Consider the following 21,810-nt stretch of genomic DNA (forward strand, 5'->3'; position numbering starts at 1 on the left):
AAAGCAATTTATAAGTGAAAATATCAAATTTTTTGCTATTTAAGGTGAATGTAAATTTAATATCTTGGATAAAAAATTTTTGAAATGAGTTTCTGAATTTAAGTTAAATATATTTTGGAGGTATTGGTGTTTTTTTATTCATAGTAATTCATACAATTATGGTTAATCTGTAAAATATCAAGTCTCAAGTACATTACATTTCTCCCTTTACTCCCAAATATCAGTGTCCAAACCCTAAATATCCATATTGGTTGGGCACATCTCAGTATATTTTATTTAACACCTTAAAACATATTGAATTATTGTTATATAAGAATTAGATTTTTAAATTCCAGAGATCATCTTTTACTCAATGTGGGGGATCCTTCCTCCTTCTGCTGTTTGTGATTGTTTTCATGTGTTGTTATGGCTTTAATAAAAAAAAACCCTGATAAATAATTATAAAACCTTCTCCACAGCGATTCTTTAAAAGCTGAGGGCATCAATTTGTGAGCGTCTTCATTTTCCCAGCGGCCAGCACCTCAATAAACAGACTCAATTAAACCCAAGCTGAGCACATTTACATTCCTGCAAACAGCGAGCAATTACCCATTTAGATGACATGCGTTCGCAATTAATACAGCAATCTACCTTAATGCCCCACCTAGGGAATTTGTAAACATCAATTATAAGAATTAAAAAAAAAGGGAGCCTCTGATAAACAGCCTCGTACTGTGCGACAGTCACAGCTTGATATTAGCAATATATAAATACATAAATCCATCTCCCCGGAGGCTAATATGCGACCTCCTGGTGGAGGGTTGGAAAACTTCCCCCCCGAAAAATAGAAAATATGCCAGTTTCTTTCTGAAGGATTTATGAGGAACAATCGTCGGTAATAAAAAGGAAAAGGAAATAACGCAGCTCCACTGCTCTGCTCTCAATCACGCTGGTGCTTCCACACGGTGCCAGAGCTTCTGGTCAATAACCACAAAACTGCAGCAACCGTTGCCCGTAAACCACCGACTTTTACGACCAGCGGAGTCGAGTCTGTCCCCAGCTCCGCTCCGTCAGAGGAGACGCTCGCACGGGGGACGACTCCACAACCTGCCGCCGCCCACAATGAGTTAATAGTTAACGATTCGTCTGCCAATTAAATTCTCCAACCGATCATTTCAATCTATAAAATGACAATTTCCTGAGGCCAGCGCAACACACTGATTTGTTTTATGTAACCAACCTGGAACCAATATTTCTTTCCGTTAACCACCAAACAGATTGTGACCGTGAAACTCGCTCAGATCTGAGAATCAGGAAGCAGCATTTTGTGCTAAAACCTGACGATTTAAAAAGCTTGTGATTAATTTTCCGTTTGATGAATCGATAAATCAGATGATCGCCTCAGCTCTGGTGTATTGTTCTGTTAAATGGACCAGTGGGTGGAAGCAAGTCCAATTAGAACTGGATTAGGTCACAGGACCCAACAAAGTGTTCAGACGTGAACTCTGGAAAACATCTGGAAAAATTGGGGTCTGGACATTAACTTGGTGTTTGGGCTAAAGCAACAACATCAGGGACAAAAACCAACAACGTGAAGTTATCTGCTACGGTTCAGAACAAAGTAAACAAAGTGCAGGTCTGACTGCCCCTCCAGCGAACTGATAGAATCTAAAACACAGTTTAAGTAAGCGGTACTAATGACGTGACTTAAATGGAATAAGATAAAACGCAATCCCAGCTGCGGAGGAGGAGGAGGAGGAGGAGGAGGAGGAGGAAGCCACAGTTAATGACATAATCCTCGTCGCTGAGCTAAAGCTAACTAACCTCTATGAAGGGTTACCTCAGGGTGAAGCTTTAAATGGCTTACTGACATCTCACGCTCAAAGGATGTGTGTGTGTGTGTGTGTGTGTGTGTGTGTGTGTGTGTGTGTGTGTGTGTGTGTGTGTACTAAACTGCACTTTCTGATCATCGAGGGGAATCATGTATAATCCCCAAAACCCACGAGTCCACTCAGTGTAATTAACATGTTGCACATTCAGATGTAATTGTTAAATTTGCACACTTCATTGTAATAAAGACCTTGAAACAATGAACCTTTTGAACCCGTTAATGCAATTAAGACACTTGATGGACTTAATTGAAATGGTGAGGCCAAATATAAACAGAGACTCTTGTCAAGAGGTCACGAACACAAACTGCTGGACCGATGTGAGACTTTCACAGACAGTGTTGGTTTGACGTGATATGAAAACTTTTATTTTACAGAATAAACAATGCAGATAAGATCTATGTTTACGTTTTACATTTAAAAAGTATGTTGGTTTATTTTGGTTTGTATTTGTATTGCAAATTACTCTTCAATATTGGTATCGACTCCAAAAATCCATGTTGGTCTGGCTCTAGATGGAACCAAGTAATAATAATAATAAGTGCCTGCTATTTGTTTTGTGCAAAAGTTAATATTAATGGATTTTGTGACTCATTATCAGTCTTACTTCTACTTGAGGGGTGATAAGGCTCAAAGTTTTAGTTCCCATGATGCAATGGGAATGATGTTTCCATGGATTTGCAGAGTTGTGCAACAGCTTCAGCTCTTGGCCTCGTTTCTGTTCTGCTGAATTTGAGACAAAGAAACTGTGGAAAAGTAAAAAAACGTGTTGAGTCCTGTTGTTGTTGTACAGAACGTCTGCTTCTCTGTGGTTTTTAAGTGGATTTAAGGAAGTTTAATTCAGTCTCCAAGCACGAGGAATGTGCATCGTGCAGAGTTATGACAAACTAAAGGATTTTAAAACATCCTGCATCTCACAACACAACACAACACTGTGCATGTGACGGAAAATACAACAAATAAAAAACGTGCGTGCACATTAACCTCCCAGCGAACAAAGCCAATCACCAGCAACACACCGAGCGTTAATGTGCTGACAAGATTTTTTTCATACGAGAAACTTTTCTTTGTCTGTTACGGTCGCGAAGCTTTCTCCGTGTTTTCTAAAGAATTAAACAAAGAACCTTAAAAAAATCGGTGTGGAAACGTCGGCCCAGTGATAATAACTCCATCCAGACATCCTGTGAATCCTGCTGAATAATGTTCAGTGGATCAGACCCTGATAAGATTAGTCCCAGACACGAGATAAGGTAGAGAAGAGAGTTCACATTCTACTGAATTATTTCCTTTCAAAGTGAATGAACTCTCTGAACAGTGCGCGCGGCAAAAAAGTGTCAAACTAATTTGGAGTGTCTCACCTCTGCTTGCACTGTGGGTTTTGGCAGCGGATTTTTATTAAAATATGTCTGCAGGCCTGTCAGGGAACATGTTACTTTGCAAACAAGAGGAAGATACACAAACGCTTCGATGCACATCCTTGAATATACTTCTATTGTATATGTTTGTCTATATGTTTGGATCTATTCATAATTATGTTGTTGTTGTGTTCATGTTTGTAAGAGTTATATAATAAGTTGTGTTTACAGAGATGTGTCCACGACCCCCGTCTTTCCACACAACAACCCCCCCGCCCTCGAGGTCACACATGTCTCGGCGTCACCTCAGGAATGGCACAGGCAGAAAACCCGAGGTGAACCCTCTCAGTCTTTGCTTTGCGGTGGACCTCATTTCTCCCACCTCCCAAAATCCCTGTATCCCCTGTAACTTTGAAGTCCAGCCAGCAAAGGGCTTTGAAAAAAAAAAAAAAAAAAGCCTGCAATCCCCCCACCATGACCGGGCGGAGGATTAGCCGAGCCCTGCAGGACCGAGTGGAAAGAGGACGGAAGAGGGCTGGAGGAGGAGTAGCGCCATTTTCCACAAGGGCCATATAGGCACAAGAAAGTCTCCCTCCGGCCGGAGCTGTGGGGGATTAACAAGCTGCTAAGGAAGCAGAGAACAGACCTCCAGCCTCTTTTCATGAGTTCCACAGAAACCAATTTACAGCTGGGAACTGAGGGAGGATGTTGATTCTCCTCCACACAGCACCTGCCTCCTTCAAATCAAAAACTTTCTGTTGAGTCACTCAAATAAATCGGCTTTTGTGAGAAAACAGACATTTTGCAGGGGCGGGGGAGAGAGGCATCAGTCTTCTTTTATTGAATTGACGCAGAGGCTAAATTTCGATGTTCAAAGAATAGGAAAAGAAGCAGTTTCGCTAATTTCATCATCAGGAGAGATGATCAGTCGTCCTGGAAAGTCTGGTTTCCATTCTGGACCAAAACAAGAGATAATTACCTCCGCCCCCAAGATTACACAAATATTACTCAACAGATTAAAAAGAAACTTTGTGGAAGGATGAAGTACGGATCAGGGAATTAAAAAACAAGAACATCACTTGCTCTAATTTACCAAATTTGCGCTTTTTAATGTGACATTTCCATTGATTTATCCGGGAATAAATCATGGATGAGGCTTATTACGGTAAAGTTTAAGGTTCCTTTATTGTCTCGCATGGGAGAAATTGGTTTTGGATTTCAGGTGCTGCTGCACTAAAGCAGACATTGAGTAAAAACATTAAATAAAAGGCAGAACATTTGCCCGAGATAAAAACAATGGAGCAGCTTAGTGAGTTCGTTTTTTAAGAGGACTGATATCTATGGATTTAAGGTCTCAGCAGAGGTTTGCTTCTAGTTATCTCCACGGAACTCGGTGGGAGGAAGCGGTTTGGGGGAAGAGAAGAAACCGTTAAATAACAAAAAATAGTAGGAGCAGAAATAATATAGTTATTAAGTGCGTGCCATCTAAATGTGTCACTGGAAGGACTAATGCAGAAATCTGTATTATTTGAGGACACAGTGAAAGGGGGGATTCGCAGAGAGTTTATCAAGTAGTGATCAGTCGGGTGGTAGACGACTGAATAAATCTCCGGCAAGTCACGAAATCTACCGCATCTCGAGACACAATACGACGGCGGCATCAATAAGTAACAGCAACTTAGCTTCCGAGCGAGGACGCGGGAACAATGAGCCTTGATTTACACAAAAAAAAAAAGGCAGATCCATACACTGCTGCCTCCCCATCAGTGCTTTCCAAGTAATGGGGTCTTTTGTCTTATCTGTGACTGAAAGGAGCTCGAGGACTTTGCCCTTCATCCCTTTGTTGTTACAGAGTCTCTTGTGGAAACGGAAGATTGGCCCGTGTGCGTGTGCCTGTGTGCGCGCGGGGGAAGAAGCTCGGCGGCCGTGCGAGCACATCAGACTTGAGCGGTCTTAATAAAGCTTCCCTCTATCCACCCCAGAGATCTCCTCACCCCAATTATACGCCTGACACCTCCACCCGCCTCCATCTCCTCTTATTTCTCACAGGCCCTTCCACACCAGCACCTCAGCATCCAGTTCCCAGCTCTGATCATGAAGCTCCCCGTGCTGCGCTCAAAGCCCCAGAGGCCTGCACGGCATCGGGCTGCCGGTGGCGCCCGCTTCACAGTCTGCTGCGTCGGGGAAGGTTTCTCCTCTAGCGCCGACAAAAGATCAACACTGTGCATCGAGTGATCGCGCAGAGATAAAACTAAACAAACTCACTAAATAGTCCGTGTTTCTTTCAACGATCCATCAGAAGGATCAGTGCGGCCAAAAGGCTCCATTTGTGTTTTATTACTTTCACCACAGACTGCAAATAAAGATGGTCTCTGTCATTTCAGGTCGTTCTTATCCCACCGATTAAAATTTGTATAAATGTGATTGGTCAAGCGTGTGCATCAGCAGGACCTCGATACTTTGGTTCCAAACGATGTGATTGGATGAAGATTTCATAACCGATATATATTTCAGCCTCATTCCTCGATACAAGGATGAAGGAGAGACGTGTTGTCCATCTTTTAATACGTTGAGGAAGTTTCAGAAGGATGGAACATGGGTATAGAAAGAACTCTTGGTCTTGCTCATTTTGGTTATGAAATGTTTTATCAGGACATTCTAATCCTATAATAACAAACTCAGCACTGTTCCAACCTGTGGAATAGTCACGAGATCAGGTCTGACAACTGTTCTCCTGCAGTCACATCCACTTCTGAGAGCGAACGCATGTCCAATCCAACCTCAGATCTAAAGCTGGTTAATAAGGAAGCTAACTGACAAACGACTGGTAACAACCACAGCAATTTATTATCATTTCTGTCATTTCACAAACACAAATGCAAGAAATCCAGTGGTTCCAGTCATTTGTAGGTTTTCTTTGCCTTCTAGAAAAACTGATTAAATTTTGGTTTTGAACTTCTGGTTCGACAGAAAGACTCATTTGCATATGATAATTTGGGCCTTGGCAAATTCTCACGGCCGCCTTTTTCAGCATCTTCTGATATTTTATGCAGCGGCTGAATAATTGATGAGCCGAGGAAACGATTGTCAGATTGCTTCATAATGAAAATGTTTACTGAAATCATAGAACAACGCCAATCAAACGAATCCTCACAGAGACCCTCAGAGAAAGTTCCCTCACTCCGAGGAAAAGGTTATTAGAGACTGCGGGAGAAAAGGTTTCAAACACGAGGAGGACCGGGTACGAGGAGGTGGACGCTGACATTTGATTGTTACAGATTCCTCGTGTTGGGAGAACGAACCATAAGATAATGAAGCGAATACGAAAACACACTCAACTGTTTGTTTCTGGGATCGTTCCAGAGAAGGTGAAACCAGGCTCAGTACGTCCATCATGCTCGGCTTAAGCTGCACAGAGTGGAACCTGAATATTTTAACATCCTGACTGGACTGAATTCTCAATTTTTTTTGCGAAGGCAACGAGTCAGCGGAACCATTTGAGATTAATAAAAAGCTCTGGGAAGTTTGTTTTGTTTACGAGCCACAATGGAACAGCGTGAACCACAGCGAACCAAATTAAAACGTGCCAAAAAAGAATGGTGAACTTCTCTGATGAGGTGTAAGCCAAAGGAAATTAACTGTACCCGGGATCATGAAACACGTCTGACAACAAATCCGCTCAGAGGAAACAAACACAGACATGTCGATGCTGCTGTATCGTTAGTCATTTGTTTTTGAGTCACTTCTTCTGCCTTTTTCCTTTGACAAACATTCAAGGTCACAGCCGGCCTGCATCTGGCCAGCCATCTGTTTCAAGTCGTCCCACGGGGCGTCACGTCAGCGCCGCTCCTTTGGCCCGTCCTCTACTGTCCACAGTCCGGCTCGCTGGGGGACAAACCCCGGCCAGACGCAATACCTGCTCAGTGATTCTACAGGTTTCTGACACCTTCCTGCAGCCGTTTCCGCTCCAGCTACTGGAAACAACCTCAACCAGGTGCGTTTCGCTTCATCCGCCAACAAACACACATTGAGCGAAATATCAAACACCAGCGTTAGTCTCCTCATATCCTCATAAAGAGACGAGGGCTGAGAGGAGCACGAGCACAAACACCGACAACTCTCCTGTGAGATGACATCAAATAATCATCCGACGCCCCGTGGCACAAAGTGTGAGAATGTGTTTTCAGGGCCTTTAGAATGGTCTCATCAACACGGCATTTAAAAATGAACAGTGAGCACAAAGCTCCCGCTGCTCGTCAGATCAATGGATTCACAGCACAACATGTGGAGTCACTGCATCAGATCAACTCTGTTCTTGGTTTGAGAAAAGTAAAAAGGGAAAAAGGGTATTTTTTTTTTAAAGTTTGGCAAATATTTAAAAGCTAACTCCTGACATTTGATTAAAATGAGTAGATAAGTAATTGAGGAGACGATATCTAATTTAAAAAGCTGCTTCAGTAGCAGTATTTCTACAAAGCATCCATTAATTAAGCGGCCTCTATAGACGTCTGCTTTAAGTAGACCTTATTTGGTCATATTAAATCCAATTCCATCTAAAAATACCGCGTTTAAAAGATTAGTGAACAGAGACTCGGATCCTTCCCTGAATTAAATGCTCCTTAACTTTTAAATGCATCAGCATCCGGTTTAGAAAGCAGCAGCGTTCCTTACCTGCGTGTTCCAGCAGTGGGACTGCAGAGGTCCAGGTGTGAACCAGGTTCGGCGCCGGCTTCACACAGCAGCGGTCGGCTATGAATCTGTGGATGGAGAGTGAGACGTGACTTTTTACATCAGTGTGTGTGTGTGTGTGTGTGTGTGTGTGTGTGTGTGTGTGTGTGTGTGTGTGTGTTGCACAGTGCGATCACCCCTCATCCTCCTCAGAAACGGTGTTGATGACATCAAATGTGCAAGATAAAGATTTTATGCAGCAACAATAAGCAAGAAAATCTGCGTCTTAATTTCTCCAGCACAACACGAGCAGATGCTTATTGATACTAAGCTCTTTAATAATTTAGTTTCAGTTCTCGAACCAAGTTGATTTGTGAGTTTCTGAATAACTTCTGATCAATGTTCAATTAAACATTAAGCATAAAAAGACAATGAGACGAGTTTATGTGCTTAGTTCAAACTGTGAAAGACGTCCATGTTTTCATATGTTAACTTATATCACAGATTTATTATTCGTATGACAAGTGTTTGTTTATTTACTTCTGTGTTTTCGTGGCTATATGATATGACGTGTTAATTCATGTGCATTTGCCCTTTTCAATAAATAAACACAAACATAAGCCTTTGTTCTGAAAACGACAAACTTTCTGTGCAGCTCATCAATAACTGAACTTTGTCTGTTCCATCTCTGAAATGCTTGAGATGCTTGTAGCCTCCAGGCTCCTTGACATTGGTGGCCAGCCGCCAATAGACCCACTAGATCTTTGCATTTCACAGTATTTACAACAAACAGACTTATTGACAAATGGAGACAGAGAAGGTTTTGACCTCAGACCCGTGTCACGCAGCGGAGCCGTGGAAGAAGTGCAGAGGCAGCATCCTCTGGATTAGCACGCCAACCAGCTGGCCGCCACATGCTGATGATGGTTCAGTTAAGGTTGAGGCAAAGCCAGCTCACCAGCTTATTTTCCTCGACCACGTTCTCAAGTTCTCTTTGTTTTGACAATAGAAGCACAAGCCCGCCCCCCCGCCTCCCGGATGGAAAGAGCGACTGCTGGGCGGTGGATCAGTAACAGGCTGTTCTGGGTAGCGTGATACCGTCAGGCGTGTGGTCATTATTTCCTTGTTTCAGCGGCGTAGTGTGAAAAGTTGCCTGACGAGGGTCTGTGCTCTCTGAACTCTCAGGTCTGCCTGGGAAAGGAAACACAGCCCCGTCAAAAAACAGGCCGATGCAGATAAGGGCCGAGTGGAAATTCCAGCGCAGGCTCAACTAACGGTTCCAGACTTTATCTGAAGCACTTCAAGTTCCCAGACTACAAATTGCCCTTAAATGCAACTTGACTAATTTAGTGGAGTGTGTCTGTTCTTTATGGGAGAATCCAGACGGGCTTCAGTAACGTGCATCGGCCATCTGCTCGAATCACGTCAACATCTCTACCATCATTTCTGACAAATGAGGGGGCAGCAAACGAGGGACCGGAAACTCAGACTGGGCCAGAAACACAAGTGAGTGGCTGAGAATCCAAAGTGCTCTCTGGCAGTTCTGTGTGCAGGTAAAAAAAAAAAACAATCGGAGCAAGATCTTGAATTATGCACAAAAGGCTAAAAACAAAAAAGCCCTGACCTACAAAAACAAGTCGTCACAGCACTGAGGGAGGTTTTGTATTTTGCGAGTGCTGGGTTAATGTGTTCCGACTGGGTGAAGAGGAGGGGGAAACATTCCCTGACCAAACTACTGCAACTCCGGACGAAATGCATAAACACCATTCTTCAATGTGAACAATTCTCCAAAACCACAACTGAAAAAAGAAAAGAATCAATTTGCCTGGGCCCCCTGAACCGCCGGAGAGCGTACGTTTGATTCTCCCTGTTTCCTTGCTTGTGCTACCTTCGAGTTCTTAGTGGTCGTAATCTGCCGAATCAATTATGGATGCATTGAGTCTTCAGACCTCACACTTGTGGAATGACTCTTGTATTGATCTGGTAAATGGATCCAAGGCAGTGGGGCTGCAGATGATACCACAACGTGTCTGCTCACGTCAGCTTTTATTAACAACGCAGCGACACACCACATTTGTTCAGAGGAACGTTTGTCCTGCATGCAGCCCGCGCTAATTACCATTTATTTAAATATATATATATATATATATGTTTGTAGTACCACCTGGGTTTGTGAAAGGCATAGAGGGCAAGAGGAAAGAGATCTTCGAAAAAAATCTCCCCTTGCACTGCCATGCACAGCCCCCCCCCCCACCTGTTAATACCACTCTGGCAGCAGTTTGATTACTCAACTGAGCCCAGTGTAAGAAGATTTACTCCCTCATCATCCCAGATCCAAACTCCAGGGTGCCGGATCCGCTCGGAGGATTAACGGTATAGAAGCTTGGTGAGATCATCCAGAGCTCCAGTCCATTAAGAAATACCGGTCAGCCACTTTACAAAACTTTTTCCACCAGGTACCTTTCTCCGTCGCCCCCTTATTTCATTATCATGCAATGCCAGGGACGGGACTTTCTCACTTGTTGCTGAAATGAGACACATTATGCTCATTGTCAGGGTCCTAATTTTAATTTGAGACTTTCCATAAAAAGGTAATAACACGATGCACAAACTCATCTCTTCCCTCACACTGTTTAATTGCCGCAGCTCCTCTTTTCAGCTTCTTTCTAGCTCCATTATATTTAAAGTCCCTGTTCTAACAAAGGCCCGTCTGCTCAGCTTCTCCACCCTGTTGTAGTGTGTCAACCATTTACTGCAAGTTAAGGAGATGTCAGCCTCAGCTCTGGCTCTACCTGGTGCACATTCAAGAACAAAAATCTAACTTCGACATTTCTTCCCAGAGAACGACCTCATTAGCGGCCATAGTTGTAACGCTTGAGAATCACAACAGGGTGTTTAAATTTGACTAAATCGCTTCGCAACATTTAGTCTCGGCTGAACGCAGCCCTAGCTTTGTGCAGATTAACCGGTAGGCGTGCATTATGCCGATGTGGGGAATTGTGAGATCATATGACACCTCGGCTTCATGAGAGTATCAGCAAAGCTACTGACGAGGTGTTTCAGGAGATTCACGACATGAGGAGCTCATTTAAAAAAAATACATTTAACTTAAAAACACCAAACAACGCACCAGGGCAGAGAAAGACATCATCTGTGTCCTTTAAGATTTTTCTAGAGTTCGACAAAGGGACAACACGATGTCTCTGAGGTTGGTTTGCTTCTTCAAGCAGAAACAAGGCAGCGTCAAATATCACGGACGCCCTGATAAGGAAAGTTCTGGTTTTAGGGCGATGATGCGTTTTCTGTTTCTGTCTCATTTGTGACTTTTTCCCCTGATTTCACTCGAGGAGATTGGAGACATTTAAATGGCACAATGTCAATGAGGATACTGGATAAGGATGGTAATGTTTTTTTTCATAATTAAAGTTGTCCTCTGGAAATGCATTCAAATTAGACTCGGTTGAGCCTGAGACGGCTGCTGTGGTATCATGATACATCAGCACTCGTGAAAAAAAAGTCAAATCTGTGAAGCACCACAGGGAAAAAAACAGCGTCTTGTGTAATTTAGCGGTTTACTGGCGGAAAGTGAAACAATTACCTCAAAAAGAACAAGATTAAGGTTGAGTTCAACGCTCAATATAAAACTCTGGAGAGGAACAAGGAGCAAAACAAACAAAGACTCAAAACAGTGACTTACTGCTTATTGCTTTTTCTCTCCTCTGTCTCTACTAGTCGTTTTATTTTGTCTTTATCACTTGGAATGACATCTTAATTCTTCCTTTGCATTTGCCTGCTGCTGCTTTACTGCTTATTTGTGCACTTTGACCATGATTTCAGTCGTGTTAGTTTAAAGAATCAATTCCAATCTATGGAGACTTATGTTATATTTAAATGTTACAATCACATAAGACTCTGAAGTCATTGATTTGATCTGGGGAGACCGGCATTGGTCAGGCTATGAAACAAGATCAACCAGTTCAGTGCAGAGGTCAAACCAAACGTCAGCACATTTGACATATGTATTAATCAACCCAATTAAATTGTACATATTAAATAACCTTTGCTTCTCTTTGAAAACAGGTTTGGCGTCACTGTTGGTTTGTTCACTTCTGTTTAGCGATGTAACCACGCTCCCATTAACAGTCGTATCACTTTGCTAAAGTTCAGACAACACAACACAAGTCATCAGATCGCTGTGAAGCTCACACGGCACAGTTTGCCATCTTGTGACCGGACGTCATCATGAGTTCATACGACTCGACTGAGTGATGACGGGGAAGAAAACCCCTGATAGGATATTTCTCTATCGATTTGAGGATCTGAACAGCGATTATAAATAATGTGGAAAGCAAGATATTAACCCTCAATTCAATTCTCAATTAAAAGAGTTTGATAATGGCATCTTGGGAATTGTTTAATCCCCGATATCAAAAATCCATACGAGTGCCATGAATCACTGCCTTGTTTAGGTCGTAGCAAAGAGGAATGCCCCCTCAGGTCGGGAGTCACCTGTAAAGCACTTTGACCTCGACACTGGATGATTGACACGTTGGCCATTGCCCTCCACGGGCCGTGCATTTTTTTGAACAAACAATAAATCTGGCAGAGTGAGGCCTCGAGTGTCTTCCACCAAATGCCAAGCAGCCAGTGATCATCTGGCAAAACAGGCCACGCCGCCGCCCTCTGTCCACTTAGCTGTCTGTTAAAGGAAAACATGTGGCGTAGGGTCTTGTTTCAGGGAAAGTGAAAACACCCCCGCCGCCCGCTGAGGTACAGTCGAGCAGAGGAGCCGGTCATGTTGTGACTCTTCCCTCCTTTGTACCGCATTCCCTCACTCCACATCGCCACACGGGGCAGGGTAAGTGGCTTGACCCCTCCCCTGCTGTCGCGGGGGCCCTCCTCCCTCGACACACACTCAAGGAAATCAATCAGCATTCAGGCCGTGCCACAGGGACGCCCCGTTAACACATGACCTCTGACCCCCTGCGGGCTTCTTCCTCGGAGAGACCCTGACAGGGGTTTGTCTGTGCGGCCAGCGTCTGCTCCGTGTCCGGCGCTAACAAAGTCCTCGTGTCGAGGGGCGGAGCGTGGCCCGACCCCGTCCTCCGCCAGCACAATAAATCCTGCTGAGGAGTTCAAGGTGGCCTGACCTGCGTCCGACCCCGTCTCTGGAAAAACGGCTACAAGTTCCAGCAGAGCCTGCCTCCCCCACTGCAACCTTCTACAGCCCCCACCACCACCTACAGAAACAGAGGATGCACTCAAGTTTCGTGGGCACCGCTGGTACACAAACACATTTACTCACTCATGCATCGCTTCACCCAACTCTTGACATCCAAGCAGTTGAAATAGCCTTGTTTCTGCCAAGGGGAGGGTGCGTGGGGGGGCAGAATTACCATAGCGTAATTACACCGGGAGAGATCCAGACTCCAAGGAGCAAGACATAACCCATAATTTGCCATTGTGCTCCCCCACGCCATTGACAGTCGGTCCATGATATCGGAGATAAACGTCGGAATTCAGGCTGTTAGTTTAACTGATGGTGCGTTCAGGATGATAATAACCACGCTCTTGCACACAGTGAATCTGATGAGCAGTCCCGCAATAGCTCTTCGCCACTTTCCCTCCCCTCTATAGGGTATTATCATGCTAATCTAAAAGGGAAGAAGAGAAAAATACATCGTGGGGGAATAAGGACACATAATAGGGAGCAGGCACCTCTGGAACGGCGAGGGGACAAAAGAGGGAGTCTTCACCCGGCTCCGGCGAAGCAGGGGGGAGGGGAGACAAATGGACACAGACATAACGCTGGTTAATTAAAAGAACATGGTCTAATTAAAAAGATCTTCCTTGTGAATGGACGGCCTCAACACAGTCACTGACCCGTGTCTCCCGCACATGTTGGGCACGGACCGGCCGCTCGCTCTCGCTCTCTCTCTCTCTCTCTCTCTCGCTCGCACTCTCTTTGTTACGCATTTAATTTTCACATCAGAGCTCCGGGTGGGAAACGCAGAAGTGGAGCGCACCGCAGGAGGGGCGCCAGATCATGGTGGGGGGGCGCTGGTGCTTTTTTAGATGACTCATGATTTCCATTAGACGTCAAAGAAACTTGAGATTTGATTAAATTTAATTACACGTTTCTTGCACAAAACTTTTTTCCCCCTCATAAACGTCTTCAAAACATTCTCCGAGTTCAATTTGTTCAAGGTCAAGAGTTCCCTGACGCTAGTGTGGGTCTGCTGGTGGTTGTGAGCTGAGCCTGCTGTGAAATGTGATCCTGTCTTTACCTGTGATTCACTAGGACTATGAGTTTAAGTATTTGAGCATAACTTGAATTATGACCCTTACTATGAAAGTGGTAAAGCAAGATATTGGATATTATATTTGAAGCCTGAGTTCCAGACGACACAAAAACTGCTTCCAGTAAAACAACGAGTCACCGACTGACTTCCTTAATGATGTTTGGTGCATTCAGGCTTTTCTCTATAATGTGTGGGTCATCTTTTAGAAGCTCATACCTCACACTGAAGTTTTAAAGATCCAATGAACCTTCGTGCCATTGGAAGATGTTTGTTTTAACGTATATTAAAATTATATTTGCCAGTGTTACGATATCTGGTGCCGTGCCCTGGAGTCGTAAGTGCGATCAGCCCGAGTGTCTGAAATATGAACATGAGTGAAATTTTGTTTGGCTGGATTCATTAAACTTAAAGTAATTCAGAGACCAGGAGTTTTTTTTGCAACTCGAGGGGTCATAAAGCAAAAAAGTTGCGGGCAACTTTTAAACCACCATCACACACTGTGTCGCTTTGACAGTTTTAACTTTGTCTTTCAAGTAGTCAGACCTACTTAAGGGCCCGTGACTAAAAACACAAGAGAAGCGGATCAGTCACAGGCTCCCGTTTGGACGGCGTTTCCCCTTAATGTCATTACACCGTGGACAGCAAACTTTTTATTATCTCTGCGCACTGCGGGGTAGTTAAAAGACTCCAGCCGGCTGCCGCCTCACTCCGAGGGCAGTTTGCCAGTTTAAACCAGGCTACAGTGATGTGATAAGGAGGAGAGACGGCCCACGGAGGGCTAATGGGTAAAGGTAATGGGTGATGTAGCAGATTCTTAGGTGCCAGTAAAACTGTGGTGAAGCAAACGTGTGCAAAGCTCAACGCCGAGTGAGGTTTTTAGTGGCATTTTTACCGGTTAACCTTGCAAACGTCAAAATTACTGTCGTCATGATATCTTGCAAAAGTTGTAAACTCCTGCCTCAAGGGTTTGCAGCCAGCTGTGAAACGTCCGCGTGGCCGACAGCCTGCGAACCTCCTGACATTTCATCCCCCCCGCCGCCTGTTGCAACAGGCTCACACCGGCGAGGACGGCGTGTTTGGCTGCAGGGCAACTCGGAGGAGGCCGGAGAGGCAAAGGGCGCTGCCCCCTCATTCCTTTCAACCCGGCCACCTGTCGTCGGGCTGTGACTTTAAAGCCACGGTGCTTTGTTTACCGAGAGATGGTTTTGGTGCCGTCAGTCACCAGGAACTTGCCCCCCCCACCCCAGGGAGAGGCGGCGGTGGCAGCAGGATGGAAGAGAGATCAAACAGGATTCATTGGCTGGACCGGCGCGACTGAGGGGGAGGTGTTTTGTTGTGTTTTCGTCTCTCTCTCTTGGCAGAAATAAGTTTGCTGCCTCCGAGTAAATTAATGAACAGCCCCGAGCAGTCATCCACATCTCTGCAGGCGCGCACACGCACACGCACACGGCGCTGCACAATTATGGCTAAATTTACCATCGGCGATTACTCCGAGATCGTCCTCGTGTTTGGAGTCACTCACAGTTTGACTCTGATCCAATTTTGTGACAAACAACTTGAGGCCTCTCATCAAGCAGCAGATGTTTGACGCTTCAAAAACTGATGATGTTGATGTCATCAAATGTGCAAAGATGTAAAACAGAGACAGACCTACACACACCCATCCATCCACTGCACTCAGACGTCCATCTGCTGTCTCACATTCAACATCAACATCAACCGCCTCAAATGCCAAATTAATCCATTTCAATTTCATTTTCCCCTTTTCAAAACAACTGATGTACGACATCTGTCAAGTGGAGGTTACAGCTTGTTTTCAGCACAATTCACTGGTCATGAGGTGCTGGAGCTGAGATGAGGAGGTAATTAGTAGATTGGTTCACACGTATATAATAAGTCAGAAGCCATTTATCATTCCCTGGTTTCTCAAATGTGCACACACACGAGCTCCAATACCTTTATGAGTATTAAAGAATTGTCTTTTCATTCTACAACTAATTGTGATAAATAGCAGCGTCAGCACGCAGCTTGTACCGACTTGTGCCTATCGGACGCTGTTAGTTAACGAGGTGAAGGTGAAGCAGGTACCAATTAGTCCTCGTTAGCCTTCGTGCTGCTGCCTGAACATTTCACTTTGCAACTGTAAATAAAGATGGACGACATGACGGCTCCCAAAAGTGAAGCCAAAGCGCGAGGGCCACAAACGCTGCCTCCTCCATGTTAACAGATGGGACTTGGATCAAACACCCAAAAAAAGGACATAGGTACAAAATGGCAGCGTTTTTCCCCCCCGGGATATTTTGGCTTAATTTCTGGATAGTGGGAGGAAGTGAAGATGAGTCGTCCATCTTTTTTCACAATCTGTGGTTGTGAGGTTGTTAAACTACCAACAAAAGATTTTTAATAGTTAGCTGATGTTAAATTAAACAAGTTCATCATTAGTTTAATTATTTAAGTCACTTCTAAAAACTAAAGTGCTGAAAAGTATGTTGCTCTGAATGAATATTACCTTTTTTAGATTTGTTTTTTCAACATCACAGATTTTATAATAAACCAAATAACAGCAGTGTTAAGAAACAGTGTAAAACACTCTGGTACAACAACACTGTTTGCACTGCATGTACATTTCTATTTTTAAAATAGTTTTTCTTGTTAAGGCAAGAGTTTAAAAATCCAATAAGACTTCTGCACACCACTGCTGGTGAGCTTCAAGAGAAACTCGTGATGCGTCTATGAAGAATCAATTCTTTCCTGACCACAATCACGCAGCCTCTCTCCCACTCAAAACAGACACAGCTGCAGGGGTGAGTCAACGCATGGTTAACACACACACACACACACACACACACACACACACACACACACACACACACACACACACACACACACACACACACACACACACACACACACACACACACACACACACACACACACACACACACACACACACACACACACACACACACACACTCTCTCTTGGAATGGGAAGCGTTCGGGGCACTGGAGGGTGGGAGGAGGTGTGTTTACTCACCCTGGACTGCTGCCCGGTTTGGATTCATTTGACACTAACTGAAACCCCCGATAAACCCCGCGCTCTCCCCCACCCAAAGACGGGTTTTAAAAATAGCCTCGATTCGATGGAAACCAGCCCGGAGTTCTGAGAAACGGAGGAAAATGACCAAGCTAAGTGTAGGCGAGCAGACTTATCTTACACCGCGTCCAAGCCAAATATTCACTGCACATATGGTGACCGCTAAAATATACACATATAATAGCAGGAGAGCTTAAGTATAGATTAAGAAAAGCCACCCGATGCCCTCACCCAGGTAACACTTCATACGAATTAACACACAGCGATTCAGACTTAAACCGTAGAAAGAAAGAGCGGTGCACATTCTAAATTTAACACTTTCCAGATTTAAGCACCGGGATATGCAGGAGTGTTGTTTGCTGAAAATCAGCCACAACTTCTATCTGCAGAGCGCAGGGTGCATGCATAAGAAATTGGATAAAGAGCCTGGAGGAAAAAAGGGGAGAGGTGGGAATCCAATCTGAGTCGCAACGTACAAACCATCGGCGAACCCCTTCAAAATAAAATTAGGGGCTAGCAGAGTTTTAACGTCACGCTCTCCGTTCAAGGAGGCGCAGAGGAGGAGGAGCAGAGGAGGAGCAGAGGGGAGGAGCAGAGGAGGAGGAGCGACGGGACCAGGCCAAGGAACAAGGTCAAACGGTTCTGCTATTCTTGGAAAAGTTAGTAAATCAGATGCAGTGCGGGCGCTCGCTCGCTGATGGTACGCACGTCACGTTATAAGAGGGGAGCCCATTTCCATTTTCAAAAGACGTGATAACTCTGGGGGTGGACTCTCTGAACACTTAAATTAAATATGTGAATACCTGTCACCTCCTGAGTGCGGAGCAGGAGCGGGATGTGATGGCGAATTACTGAGTGAAAGCAGCAGCTCTGGGTGAAGAGGACAGGGGGGGGCGGAGAAAATGGCTTATCTTAGGTTTTTAATTTCCTGCTTCATTTCACGTTTCAGGGCCATAAAAATTCTCATTTCGAAAAACTGCAATAAGCAACAATGAGACATGATCATAACTCAGAATTACTTCTATAGTAACTAAGCAGCAGCAGCAGCAGCAGCAGACCCCCCCCCCACCCACCCACCATCCAGCCTCATGCAGTCGACCCTAATTGCTTCAGCCACGATGTGACAAGCCAAGACGATTTTTCTGTGCAACACATTATGAGAAAAGAATCCCCCCCAAAAGAAAATAAATAAATATATCAGATCTCAGAAATTCCATCCTCTCGGTCTCAATCTGCCAAAAACACTCTTGACCCACATTTCTTCACATCACCTCTCGTTTCTGTTCAGTCTCGGGAATGAAGACGAGTTTCCCAACAACACTCGCTCGTCTCTACAAGTCTGTGTGTGTGAAGTGGATTTAACCCGAGGACACGGACCAGCACAATGAACTGTGATTCCAAACAATCTATTCAAATCATCGATGTAAAAATGTGCCTGATTTTATTAAATATTGGTTAAACTAGAGTGGAAAGTAATGATTGTTTTCATCAGTCTGATCCAAGAAATGTCGGAAAATGTCTTTCCGAAACCCCCCCCAAAAACTACTTGAGTTCGATCAGCAAAACAAAACTTTACGAAAACATGAAGACAAAGAACGGCAGCACTTCATCCCAGTTGAGACGGTGAGATGGTTTTTCACATTCATTCTTGAAAATAAACTGTTGCCGATTAATTTTCCGATGGTCAAGTAATCGATTCAACAAAAACTATAAGATAATGTTACTCAGCAGAGAGAGAACATACTTATGCCAGCGCCGAGCAGTCGCCTTAAATTAAAAACCCTAACTCATGAGCTATTAGTTCACTAAATATGTCTGAATTTTTTTCCACCAAGATCCATTAATTATTTCCTGGGAAGAAACTGTGAAAATGTTGAAAAAACAATGTTAAAGAAAGTGATAAAAAAAAATTCCTGGATCAACAACAAAATGCTCACAAACAATCATACAAACCAACAAACGATGAAAAAATATATATATACACATCAGTCGATGTTGATAATTATCACGATAAACGTCCCATTTTTATTATTTCAGATTTTTGTTCCTGTATAAAGTTTGTTGTTTTAAACTCTTCTTACTGATTAATAGCAAAACATTTCATAAATCTGAGGTCAATCAGTTGAGTGTTATAGCGCCTCACTGGGCACAATGCATAAGCAAGATATCGATACTTGAGAAATGTGTTATATTATTATTGACACAAATTTGATTGTGATCATTTTAGATTTTGCTTTATTGCCCTTATTCTATTTTTTAGAGATTAAACACTTTATTAAATCCATATTAATTACATTTAAACACCTGCAGCTCTAATTTCCATCTAAACTTCAGTCTTCACAAGTTTACCTGCATGTAGAGAAAGTTTTCTTATCTCCAAACTGCACAAAGCAGGAGTTTGCACACGAAGCCGACTCCCCCCAAATAAAAAAAACCCAAATCTAACCGCCTGGCAGAGACGCTCGTCCAACTCGCTTCGGTTTCAACAGACACGCTAACGAACAGTCAGAGAACAGAGCCGAGCCAACACAGACACGGCTGACGGCGGTTTCTCAGGCGCCATCAGCCGCCGTAAACGAAGCCAACCTATTTTTCATCATGTCTGGATCGGCCTTGTTTTCTCCTAATTTCATCATTCCATCACTTCTGAGATTTCAATCTGTGTCACCGAAGGCGGGACGTCTGTTGTTTTACTGACGATAAGCAGCTCAACGCGTCACGTCGGGAAACGAAGCGTCGCATTGGAAAAAAATAATAACAGCGTTTTTCAAAACGGACCGGGGCTGAGACGTCTTCAGCGATTGAAGTCGAATGTGTCAGAAACAACAACTTCTGCTGAAAACAAGACAAATGTCTGCTCGTCTTACGAGACTTCACAGCCCAGTCAGGAGGAGGCGGTGAGAGGCCCCGGGTGTCTGCTCGGCCTTTCCAGGGAAATAACCTCTGGCACAAAGATGGATGTTACATTTCCTGCAGCCACAACAGCCGTTTGTTTGGAGGAAATAGGGGGAATGACTGGGCTGCTGGTACGAGCTGTGATAGCCACCATGGCTGAGCGGGCAAAAGGAAATGGCTCCACTAACAGAAAAGAAAACCTCACAGATTGAAAACCAGGAGGAGAAGAAAAAAAAAGGCCTTTGCGGCGCCGCACACGCTGATCAATTCAGTTCTGTGGGAAGCGAAGCACGAGACGTCCAGAGCAGCGACAGCCGTTCAGCAGAGAAGATGGAGATGAGGAACGATCATGATAGTTTGCATTTAAGTTCCCAATGTTACCAGTTTAAATACCAGCATGCAGCTCTTATGGATTCTATGGAAACGCATCCCACGAGCCGTTTATATGTAAAAGAAGCAGATCGGGAACAATAGGGATCGGACAATTAGATTTACCGAAGCCGCACATTTCCAACCCCGCCGACAACGCACCGATTTGAACTGTAACTGGTTATTTTCCATAATAATAAAACACAGATGAACCTGGAACGAAAACGCCACTGACGCACCTTGGAAATGAACTGTACCTGTCAGATTTAATTTGTTTCACGGATCCTTGCCAAGCAAACGGGGAACAAAGAAATCATGGCTCCTGCTGCCGCTCCTGCCCCGGTGAAGAAAAGAAAACACAGACCCCACCCAAGTGCATGCTGGTCCTTTACCTCTGTACTTTATCCTCGTACCTTCACTGGTTAATTCTGACGAGGCAGAACACAGGAAGATGGTTCAAATGCATAATTATTCAAAACGCATTCTGAGATATGACCTTATTATTCTCAGCACTGAACGATGATCCAATAATCACAGAGTACGGAGCCACATCTATTCAACATAGCAGTTAAAGGGAAGTTAAAACAGTATAATGAGACTCTGCTGCACGTCTCCTTCATTAAAACATAAAGTGAGTAAATGTGATGAACATGTTTGGGTCTGGTTATCTCAGGGAGATGTTTTATGATACGAGGAGGCATCAGTAAAGCTTGTGAAACAGAACGCTGCACCATGTTTTTCCTGGCTGTGGATTCCTCTTGTTGTGATGTGGTGGGATTTTAAACTGAGGGAACACATTTGCACACAAGTCCTCTAAACAAGAAGTTATTTGTGACACAATTCACGTTCAGATTCAACTGCAACACAACCTCCTCTGGCTGGTGATCATCCCCCGGGGGCTGGCTGCAGATGTTAGCAGATGGGAGATGGACAAAACATGTTTAATGATTTTACCTTCTGTTCTTTAGTTCTTATCAAACTGATTTTAATTTTGTTATTTGATCCTGATTGACAGTTTAGGTTAGGTTATCTTTATTGTCCCACGACGGGAGAGAGACAAAAACACAGAGACAACATCAACAACAGCATCTACAATAAAAAACACATTACACCAAGTGCAGGAAAATGGAAACTACCACTTGTAAATGAAAACAGATTTTCACAATTGTGCAAACATATCCAGATTTCTTCTGAGAAACACAAGCTAACTGCTAATCGCTAATTGATCCCACATCTCATCGATACAGACGTCAAAAAGC

The 21,810-nt window shown here is 44.0% G+C and overlaps 1 protein-coding gene across 6 annotated transcripts in view; it reads right to left on the reverse strand.

Moving 5' to 3' along the window:
- sema6e (sema domain, transmembrane domain (TM), and cytoplasmic domain, (semaphorin) 6E) overlaps positions 1 to 21,810 on the reverse strand; it is a 142,041-nt gene that overhangs the window by 114,197 nt on the left and 6,034 nt on the right. For 5 of the 6 annotated variants that reach the window (XM_035164082.2, XM_035164086.2, XM_035164085.2 and 2 more), the window contains exon 2: positions 7,895 to 7,980. The exons of the other annotated variant lie outside the window; for it this stretch is intronic. The gene's annotated coding sequence lies outside the window, so the exon portion shown is untranslated. The remainder of the gene's footprint in view (positions 1 to 7,894; positions 7,981 to 21,810) is intronic. 6 annotated transcript variants of the gene reach the window in all.

The sequence above is a fragment of the Hippoglossus stenolepis genome, chromosome 8, assembly GCF_022539355.2.
Source record: "Hippoglossus stenolepis isolate QCI-W04-F060 chromosome 8, HSTE1.2, whole genome shotgun sequence".
In the NCBI taxonomy this organism is placed as follows: domain Eukaryota; kingdom Metazoa; phylum Chordata; class Actinopteri; order Pleuronectiformes; family Pleuronectidae; genus Hippoglossus; species Hippoglossus stenolepis.